Below are 12,002 nucleotides of genomic sequence, written 5' to 3'. Positions count from 1 at the left end.
TCAGCAAATGAATGCAACGTGTATGGATATTAATTTATTTATTTATCTAATAAAAATCAATGTACACCAAGTAAGCACACACGTAATGACTGATGTTTAATCTTATAGCTGATCTAAAAGTTATTATATAACAATTTAACACTTGATACGTTTACTGTACAAGAGAAATGTAAATTACTAATAATGCTATTAAAATAATAATTTATTATTTGATTATTAAATGTATTTGAATATCCTTGTAAACAGTTAAAAAATATTTTTGCGTATGTAGAATAAGAAGAGTGTAAAAATTTTTTTTTGATAAGTTCTTTGTAGTAGTAAACCGAATCTTTTTTATATATAATATTTTATAATTTTATTTATATATTTGCCTTGATATTTACCTTTAACCTTATCAGAGCTGGATAGAATATTATTATACCTTGCAACTGAAAATTGCACTTACAGAAAAATAAAAAATGTTATACTTATATTACTTATAAATCTTATTCATTGCAATTAATGTGGATGGATAAAAAACAAAAATACCGATAAAAATCTACAGGTCTTTTATAATTATAATTAGCTTTTTACGACGTTATTAGAATCAAATTATAAAGTAATTTAAAGTGAGATTTTTTTTTAGCATACATTCATTTAGTTAAGACCTTGCATTAGTTTTACATTTTTTTGTTTTTTATAGGTTATCGCATCTATAATATCAATAAATTATGATTCTAATGCTTATAACTATACTTAAGTAAGATGCTTAAAAAATGTCGAAATTATTATTAAAAATATAAACACCTTATCAGATATACTAATGCTTCCTTTTTTCTTTTATTCGCGATTCTTCTCCAAGAAATAATTTATCTCAGTATCAAATTTCATCAAAATTTGTTAAATAATTTAGGAATCTATCAAACATAAACCGTCGAATACATCATATATTATATTAACTGTAACAAATACTCGATTTATTCAGTAAACTTTCTAAAAATTTTATTCCATTAAAATTTTATCCAGACAATTTTGAGTAAAAAAGAAAAAAAAAATCAAATCGGTTAAGCCGTTCTCAAGTTATGTCGTGACTAAGGGAAATAAGGGTTTATATATATTACTCGATTACTGTATAGTATACAGTGTATACGATGAACGTTTACAAAAGTTTTGTATCTGTTCAAATGTCAATATTTAAAACAACAAAAAGGACGAGTGGTACGCCGAAGAATGTAAGATAATGAAAAATAAAAGTATAATATATAATTTAATATTGTCCATTTAAGGCTGCACTATTTCGTACATATATATTATACAAGTGGTTTAGTGTATGTTATATAAATTTCATTAAAAATATTATATTACATAGAGTACTTCTGTGTATAATATCAGATATCAAATAAATATGAATATAAATTTGACGAGTTAAAAACGTTTATGAAGAATGAAAGTCAACTTGCCAACCATATTTCAATAGGATAGAGCTTAAAGATAATTAAGAAATGTTTATTAAAAAAAAAAAACATTCATGACTTTCTGTAGAATATGGCTACCGCTCGGATGTGCCCTTAGGTTATCATTAAACTCGTTTTATATTTTTCGTTCGTAGAACGATATGCGACAAAAGGATAAACACTCGGTCTCCACATGAAGCCAGATTTTTTTTAATTATATAGAGATTTCAAAACCTATTAAATGGATAAACATTTTTTCTATATAATATATTAAATGTTGAAAAAATAAATACATAAATGTCAGATAGAAGCGTATCAACGCAGATATTATGAAGTGCGTGCGCATTTGATTATGAGAATAATTCTCGTTAAATTAATTTTAATTAATTTAATTTAATTCTTCGTTTAATTCTCATTAAAATGTGTTTGATCAAAATATAATTATTATACTTTGATCAAACACATTTTAATGTTTTATTTTTTTCACTGTTAAATCATTAAATTTAAGGTTCGAGTAATTTAATATAAAATGGTTAAAAAATATTATGCAATTTTTAGTGACAGTAAAAAAAAAAACATTATTTCTTAAGGATTGATGTATGTATTGCAGGTGTACTGTTTAATTTTTGTTATAGTGTTTGGCAATGATTAGATTACAACAACATTATCCATAATGAAGCACAAAAATTTCGCTTCAGCGGGACTCATTTTCTACAAAACATACACATTTTTAAATTAAAAAATATAATGTCTACTGTAATTTTTCTAACATTTATCATAATTTTAAAAAAATTTCAAGTTCGTATTTTTTATTTGTAATTATTGTTTTCAGTCTTTTTCGTTTTTCGTTCTAAGAAATACAAAATAAAGAATAAATTTATTCGCGAATTGAATATTAGTTCCAGTTTATTGATAATATTCAAAATTTATTTGAAAGTTAAAAATACTTCACATACAAGAATGTATAAGTACCATATAAATAAACTTACTAAATTAGTAGAAAATCATTAAACCTTTTCATATATCTACTCATATATTTGTTTATTATTATGCACATTATTCAATAAATACTTAATTTTAAAATGAATTACAAAATATGTAATTAATTGCAATAAAATTAAAAATATATTATATTTTCTATAATATGATGTTACATTTTTAGTCGATTTGATTATTGTATTTTGTTCATCTTACTGTGATAGATATACTCGTATAAGTGCTAAAGTTAATGATGGGAAAAAAATTGGCCTCTTTAATTACTTGCACACCCTTAAAAAAAAACTGAAATGTCGCCACTGACTGAATTTATGTAATTTATTTAAAATTTCTGAAATATTATTTGAAACCAATTACAATATAATTAAAAGCAACAAGAATTTTTTTTAATTTTCATAAATAAAATATTAAATATTTAAATATTATGGTATGTAAGTTTTTTTTTTTCATTTGATGCCGTACATAAAGTATACAAGTTTCATTGTTTTTATTTAATTTTATATTGTTTTTCTACAAAATTTGAGTTAGAACACTTATAACATAATATAAACTTTGAATATTCTGAAATGGCAATTAATACAACTTGATTAAATATTTATATTTGAAATATAAGTACATTGTATGTACGTTAGTAATTACAATATAACTGAATTATTTTTAATTTGTTATCACTTCACGGATTCACGACAAATGAAAATAACGATTTTTTATTAATCTAAATATATCATTTTTTTATGTATTAATAATTTAATGCACTAAAAAAAATTGTCTTCGTGTAATATATGATTTATTTCAAATATTTTAGGATCACACATAATTTTAAAAATAATATGAATAATATAGTAATACATTTCAAACATGACGTGTATTCACTATTAGTGTATAACCATGATTTTATCGTAAGGTTAAAATGTTTAGCTATTGAAAATATTTATTTTTAACTAGCATATGATATATGTAAGCCTTATGTCAACATTTTTTATTTGTGTTTAGTTGTTTAGTTTCGTGCATTTTTGGTGTTTTGCAGGCTGTATCTCTCACCGAAATTTAATTTCAATAATAGATTTGATTTTGAACAAAAAAAACTCTATTTAACTATTTAACTATTTTTTTTATATATTTTTGATAGTAAACGAATTAAAAACATTGAAAACAATGCAAAGTAAAGTAATTGTTTAACTAACACTTTTTGTTAATGATATTTTTTGAACGAATAAAGAAAATTGTTTTTTTTCTCAAAAATCAGATAGGTAAATATTCGAACAAGTTAAGTTACTATATTTATTGGTCCGTCGGTAGCGGACATATTATTGTATACTTTTATGGGAGACGGTTTTATAACAAGACGATGCGTTACTAGTAAGAATAAACAACAGTAAATATGGTATTATAATAACAGTTCATATTATTGGAAAAACCATATAAAATCTTCACTACCAAACAATCCGTATTATCTCTTGTATAATAATATTATCGTCGGTCAATCATTGTTTTGGTTTAACCTCACAATACGCCACGCGTAACTCGATTTTCCTTACGTTTTGCGGAAAGGACAAAAAACCCCTTTTGAACTCGTATAGAAATCACAGAATGATCATCGCGTTTGGTTTGTTTTTGCGTTTCGATTAATCATAATATCGTTGCCATAGTTACCGTGTTGGTTCTAACCGTGTCTGCAAAGATTTGAAATTTGACAATGATACGAATTGTTATTGTTTTATTAACTATGCGTCCTGTAAAATATCTATATATTTATAAACATCCAATGCCACAGTCAAACAGACCTCTCCTCTCGTTCCCACATGACGATCGCACTTCACGGCAAGGATAAAAAACAAACGGCAGTGCGATTGGATAAAGACGGATAAATCCCGTATTAAATTAAAATAATTCGATAACGATATTATTACTTTCGCGGATAAACGCGCATGCAAATATATTCGTATACTATACATGGATAGTTTGCTGACGGTCGGTCAAGATGATACAAGGTAATAGTTTAGGTGCAAACATTTGTTCCGTAATAATTGATGCGACACAACAAGATAAACTCGTTATTGTTTGACATTGATCACGAGATTTGTCATCATGATGGATGCGTACGTTTTTCATGGATGGTGTGAAAAAATTACGCTTCATATTGTACACGCAAACCTTTATTGTATTATATTTTTCTGTAACGTATCTCATTAAATATTATAATTATAATATTATTTTTCCTCAGTTCCGCGTCGGAAAAAGATAAAGTAGTAATATCTCTGGCTCCGTGCAGCACGTATATTATTATACTTTTGATATATTATCCATACATAGTAAAATGTTTCATAAGGAGTACACACAAAAAACGAAAGACAATAATAATATACATCCGGCAAGAGAAAAAACGAAAAAACGATTTATATGGTAACAAAAAAAAATAAAATAAATAAACCATGTTTATTTGAAACAAAAATTTGTTTTCCGTCGAGGGCGAAATGCGAATAACACAATAACACGCAACAATACGCATCACTGTATCAGGTGATATTTTGGTCAGTGAACAACATTCATATTTTCGTTCACTTTATACGTTCAGGATATGTTTATCAGTCTATGATGTATCATCGCAAATGTTATGCACTTCAAATTGGATTCCCTAAAATTTCAAACTTTTGCAAACTTTTATTATTTACTGATAGTTATATTCTTCAATACTTCTGACATCAATTATTCAATATAAAAATTATAAAATCAAAAATTATTAATATTTTTCTTTAAACTATCGTGTTTATAATGACGTAAAATTTGATCAAAATGTGATTCATCTTATATTTATTTAGATGAAAATTGGCTCATCATAATTTTTTTATGAAAATAAAATTTGTAAATCAGACTTCGTATTTCTCTAGAGCTTAACTAAACTAGATAAACTCTAGTGCTTTTATCTTATTATTTTAATGCAGATTTACCTTTTTATCTAGTGCTGAAACTTGTATATATTATGAAATATAATTTTATTTGTTCATTTAGAATTCATAACAATAATACAATACTTATTTTCTAACTATAATATTTTAATTAAGAAAGACATTTATCCTTTTTTATTTTACATTCAATAGGACATTTATAATAATATTTAAGTCAACTCATTTAATTTCATAAGTTTTTTATTTAATATTATTTCAGCATAATTTTTATATTTAATTACATATAAAAGCATATCATATACGCATGATACGCACCAAATGATTCATAAGATATTATTTCTTATTAAACCAGACTGAGGAAAAAAAAAATAATAATAATATTAGTTTAATAAAAATATAAAAAGAAACCAGCTATTCAAAAGAAAAATAATGAAAATGTTATACTTACCATAATTATTAATAAGGAAATGTTTATACAAAATGGATATTTTAAGTCGCAATCCATATGGAACGAGCTACTCATTATTTACTATTATTTTAAACGTGGAGTAATCAAATTAATATGACATAGTTTTTGCTTGATTAAATTTCATACTAATCTGATATTTATTTAATACTATAAAATTTAATAATTTGGATAATGTAATAATGAGGATGTTCTTTATGTGATACCCTTGCAACAAAATAGTGAAATCGTTAATGTTTTGAATTTATACTAATGTGGTGGAAAAGACATTACCTTTTATATGGATTCATTTAAGTTGGCAATGAGAAATTAGCTTAATATCCTTTAATAAGGTGAAATGTAAATTGTACCTACTTGTAATTACAAACTATTATTATGTTCGCACGAACGCGTTTTTTTATTAATTTATTTAGAATTAAGTTTGGCAAGTAAATTACATTCCATAACTCACTTAAGTGACTTACGAGTATATAAGTTGGCAGTTCGAATTCATAATAATTTTTCAAACATCAATAAGGTTAATAATTAAACTTCATTTTAAGTAGTTTTATTTTTAAGTAATATCATAAAATTGCATCTTTTTTAAATTTATTTCTACTTAAAAATAATAATTGTTTTATTATTTGTATTTATTACAAAATTATTTAAATATTAATAAAATGTTAAATTATTTAACTATTATTATTTCGTTATTTACCAGTCTAAACTTACCATATAATTTTATATTTTGAAAACACACTACCTATATTTTTTTTTTTTTTATAAATTAATTAAATAAAATTAAAAAAAAATCATTACTTTAATATTATTCACAATATGCTCCATATATATATATTTAATGAGTGTTAAATATGCCTTTATTCCTAAAAACATTCGGGTTCGACAGTCAAGGTAATACAGATAATAATTAAGTATACAATTGAAAATAATGGCAAGATGGTAGCGATTTATAGTTTATAATGATGATTATCATAGTAAAATTATTAAAAGAAAAAAAAATAACGACCGGATTGATTGTTATAGTTCAACATTATGCAATTACATATTATACACTTATAGTACTTACATAATATTCATATTCTTCTTCTCCTTCACATTTTCTTTATTTATAATATATTATATTAAATAAATGGTTATGCAATAATTATGGAATAGGAATGATTCAATGTAAACATTTACTTAAAACGGTGGTTAATTATTTAACAAATGGGTTGATAATGTATTCGAGTTTGTTGATAAGTATGAAATGTTATCCGACGTTATATCCATGTTAGTCAATTGCCACGAAATCGGCATATGTCCGTCTGCGATTGATACTGCTGAGGCTCTCAGACTGCGTGAGGTCAATCAAGTATTGAAAAGGACGTTGGGAAGTTTTCAGTTTTTCGAATGATGTGGTTCATATTTTGTATTGATTCATCTGTAGGTTGTTGCGCGAGTTCCTGCAAAAAGACTCCATCCAGAGGTTCTGGCAGGAGAAGTGTTTTTTCGCCACGTTCAGCATTACGGGTTTTGTGTAAGAGCAACATGACTTCGTATAACCGCTGTGATTGACAGTTGTGGCATTGTTGCGGCAGTCCACGTTCTATCTTGTACAGTTTTCCTGTCAAGATGGCAGAGTGCAGTAGGGTATATATTATATATAACGAACATATTTGTGTATATTAATATTTTTTACACTGAGGGCCACAAAAATACAATTGCAATGACAGATTGTTCTTTTTGACGGTTTCGACATGTTTAACTGAATGGTCCAACTCAGAGCATTACGAAATATTGGAATTGAGTGTTGTATTTTTCACCAGATTTTCAACCATTTCTCTGAAAAGACGCAAGTTGCGCGGGCCAAATTTACGAAACTCGGAAGCTGTACACTTCAGGTTATATTTTATGATTGTACAGCTAAATAATCAGAAATTACCGTATTGACTTTTGGTGATACTATTAGTTAAAACAATCCATGTGTTGTACTCGTATTAGTTTAGTTTTAAATGTATATAAATCAGTTCTTCTCTACGTGAATAGGTTGAGAGTGGAATGTTCTTAATTCGATACTGATTCTTATAGAATTTGGTGTTATTAATGGGTGGAAATACTAAAATTCTCATCTGAGATTTCGCTTGCTAATGGAGCACTGTAATGATTTGAGAAGTTAAAAGTTTTTTTTTTCGTCATTCGAACTTGGGAAAAACTGACGTAGCGGATAAATGCCATTTTGGTTCATCGTGTTTGGCATAGCCTGTTTTGGCGATTCGATATCTGGACCATTCCACGCATCGAACTTGTTGTAAGGCAACAACTTGTAACTTGTAACTTTTAACGTTGCATTCAGTATCAATTAACCTTGGACTGTGGAACGCAGGTAGCAAGGAATGCAATCAACCGGTATACGTGGGTAATCGATGATCGATCAACATAAACTGGTAGGTTAGATCCGTTAAATAAAAATATGATTTTTATCATTTCTTGATAATATAGTATTAATATCACTATAAGTATACGTTTGTCCTACCAACCAATAATAACAGTAGGCATATACATAGGCCCGTATTTAAAAATTGGCGCCCCCGGGCATATCAATTATGCTCCCCCCCCAAAAAAAAAATAAATAAATAAATAATAATAATATATCACTTATAATTTCGTCCATAATCGAGATCCTTTAATATTAAAATATAACTTATAAATGAAAATCGTTTAACACTTTTTTTAATTAACAAATTAAACAAATTATAACATAATAAAACACACAATTTCCTTTTTTTTTTCAATCAAGAAATTATAATATAATAAAAATACATCTTTTTCTTTACTTTACAAATTATAACATAATAAAACATACTTTTTTTTTATTGTTTTATTTTTTTTTTTTTCATTAGGTACATCATTTTTAAAATTAATTTTGTTAAAATATTTTGCTACCCCTGATACTTGACGCCCCAGGCATGTGTTTACCCGTTCTCCCCTAAATACGGGCCTACATATACTGAAAACACTACGGAAAAAACTCTATTATTTGTTTTGATTATTTTGAAATCGACAATACGATGTACAGTGTTACATACTTTTTTATTTTCTTTGCATTATAAAACGGTGACGAATGGCTTTTGTTTATAAGAACGAAAATAATAACAATATTTTTTATCTATTATTTTAATTTTTAATTTTTGTTTTACTTAATTGTTAATAATAGTATACAAAAAAAAATGTGCGCGTGGTAGAGTTTTTTATCCGTTCAGTTCATGAACCATGTTTATTAAGATATGGTAAGATTAGTTTATTAAGGTCTGATAGTTAAACTTTAATTTTCAAAGTTGCAATATGAGAAAATGTAAACGAATTTACGTGTGGTTCGAAATGCATTCTGAACATATTTTTTTATTTTTATCGGACTTTTGCATAGGGTCGATCCTACGTTTCCACTCATACATTAATAACTAAATTTTTCCAATTATTATCGATTGGAATAAAATTTATTTGACCAAAGGTTAGTTGGTTTTTACACAACTGTGATTGGATGTATCTGTTTAAAAACTTGACTGGATTTATTCGGACCAGGATTTAATTTCTCGATCATTGTCGGTCACGACATTTTTCGTATTATCAATAAACATTATTCAAAACAATTGGTCATTGTGACTGTTTTATCTTTTCGTTGTACCGATTTTTTTTTTAAATATTCAAGTAAAATATATGTAGCATAGCGTATTGAAAACACGACAGTTGTTAATATAGTTTTTCTACCAACAGCCAACTCAAGTTTGGTAAATAAATACATTGTTGTAGCCGTCAATCGTAATTAGGTATAATGGTATAATATGTTTGTACAGTTTACCCAAGATAAACGATATAATACAAAAAAAAAAAAAAAAAAATAGTATTAAGCGAGCGAAAGCATTTTAAATTAATTGAATTCAAGATAGTTATATATAGAAAAAGCGTAGTATATATGCACCGTACACATGGAAATGTGCAGTTTTAAAAGACGTTATTTTCAGTACAAAAGTGTGCGGAACATTACACCGGGTACTATTGCAAAAATTTGTGTGGCCATTGAACGACAACATTTTATTTTATTTTTTTTTTTTTTTAACTTGTGGCTATCATAATCACCATTTTACATGATAAAATGTGTCGACCTTGAAAATGATTTAAAAAGGAAGTTGTACACCATTACAGCACTGTTTCGTGTTAAATTTTTTCGCTTTTAATTAATACACGGCTGACCTCGTGGATCAAAGAAATTAAGTATTCATTCGGATTGAAAAGGCGATTTTTTAAAATACTCGTTATGTATATGCTTATTTATTTTTTTTAAAAATATTTTTTAGAATTTAAAAATATTAATAGTAAACATTAAAACGTATACATTATTCGTTATAATTTTGGTATAAAATATAATAAAATATATAAAATTAATGATTTACACTACGTATAAATAATTAATCGCCAGTAAATATTTAAGAACTAAGTATAATTATAGTAAAGATCATAGGCACAATTTGGGGGCTTGGGTGTGCTTAGTACTCCCATTTTCGAAATTAGCACCCCCAAATGTGTTTATGTTAATTTACATTAAAATACTCATTATTCAAAATGTATAGAAAAACATAATAGTTTTTGAGTTTTTTTGAATAAATATATAAATTTTTATACATTATAAAAATATTTCGCAATACGAAAAAAAAAATATCTTTGCTATAGGGTAAAAGTTTTAAGTTTCTAGCTACATTACTTTTGAAATGTGAAAGTCTTATTCACAGCGTATTTTTACCATTTTAGGACAGTTTTTTTCCTCACGTCTAGAAAAACTATTATGATTTAAAAAAATGACCTATCTAAAGTATCACCGCATGCCAATTTAAAATTTAAAAAAACGTTCTAGAAAAAACTTTTGGACCAGTATTTCTAACCGAAAAAGTGTTAAACAAATAAAATACAAACATCATTATAAAACCATAATATCCTTTGCTTCAGTTAGAATCTAAAAGTGATCATGTGAACATTTTTGTTTACAGACAGGTAATTTGTTATACGTGAAATAAAAATATAACATTAAAGTTAACAATTTAAATTTAGAAATATTCATATATTTACTAAATATTTTAGTAACTATTTAATTGTATGGTTTGTGGGTATCTGTAACCATTAAGGAACATGAAAAATATAGGACTTCATCACCCCCAGTTTTTCCATTGAAATTGCGCCCCTGGTAAAGATATATAAGTTAAGAGATTATAAATCAAGAAATTATAATAATATTTGAAATGTAATTTTTTTTTGATGCATTTTAGTTTTTAATCCTATCAAGAAACTAATTTTTTGTACAATTATGTGTGCTTATTATCTTTTTTTATCTTTTTAATTTCTTATCATATTTGTTTGTAATATTTTAACTCACCAAAAACCTAATTCTTCTTCTTCTTCTTCTTTTTCGTAGTTGACGGCCTTTAAAACCAAACTGATAAACATATATCATGTCATCTCTTTTTATCCTCCGCTAGGGCTAGCCAATTACCCTCCGGTCCAACCAGCTCCACATCTTTTGACACCGGATCTTCCCACTTCAGCCTTGGTCTACCAAGTGGTCTTACCCTTTCTGAAGAGCCACATAGTACCTTGTGTATAAGGGCTCATTCTTTTCGCCATGCGTGGCCAGCCCAAAAGATTTGCTATTTTCTTATATCGTTGACTATATTTGGTTTCTGATATAGCTCCTTGATCTCCACATTATGTCTGATTCTCCACTCTCATGTATTCCTATCTATGTAAGGGCCAAAAATCGACATCAAAACTTTTCGTTCAAATACTAAGAGATTATTCTGTATGTATTTCTGTATTATTCTGTATCTTATGAAGCATCAAAGTTCGCATCCATACATCACCACTAGTCGAATAAGTGTTCTATACAGTTGTACCTTTAGGCTCTTAGACAACATTCTGGATTTAAACAGCTTGTTCAATCCAAAATAGCATCTATTGCCTGCATGTATTCTTGCTTTTATCTTCTCTTGTATTTCATTATTCTGAGTTAAAAGTGTACCTAGGTAGTTGAACTTTTGTACTCTGTTAAATTTATATGTCCCTACTTCTAGACGAGTGTGTACATCTTCCGGCCAAAACGCCCTCTGAGCTATCATGTACTTTGTTTTCTCCACGTTTATTTCTAACCCAACTCTTTTTGCTGTCTCAATTAATTAT

General features: G+C 26.7%; 1 protein-coding gene across 2 annotated transcripts in view; it reads left to right on the top strand.

Moving 5' to 3' along the window:
* LOC112680016 (sex peptide receptor) overlaps window positions 1-12,002 on the top strand; it is a 241,958-nt gene that overhangs the window by 38,049 nt on the left and 191,907 nt on the right. The window lies entirely within an intron of this gene.

This window comes from Sipha flava, unplaced genomic scaffold (assembly GCF_003268045.1).
Source record: "Sipha flava isolate LNK unplaced genomic scaffold, YSA_version1 0_pilon_pilon, whole genome shotgun sequence".
Taxonomy (NCBI): domain Eukaryota; kingdom Metazoa; phylum Arthropoda; class Insecta; order Hemiptera; family Aphididae; genus Sipha; species Sipha flava.
The sequence above is the reverse complement of the archived record's forward strand: the minus strand, read 5'-3'. Positions and strand labels throughout refer to the sequence as shown.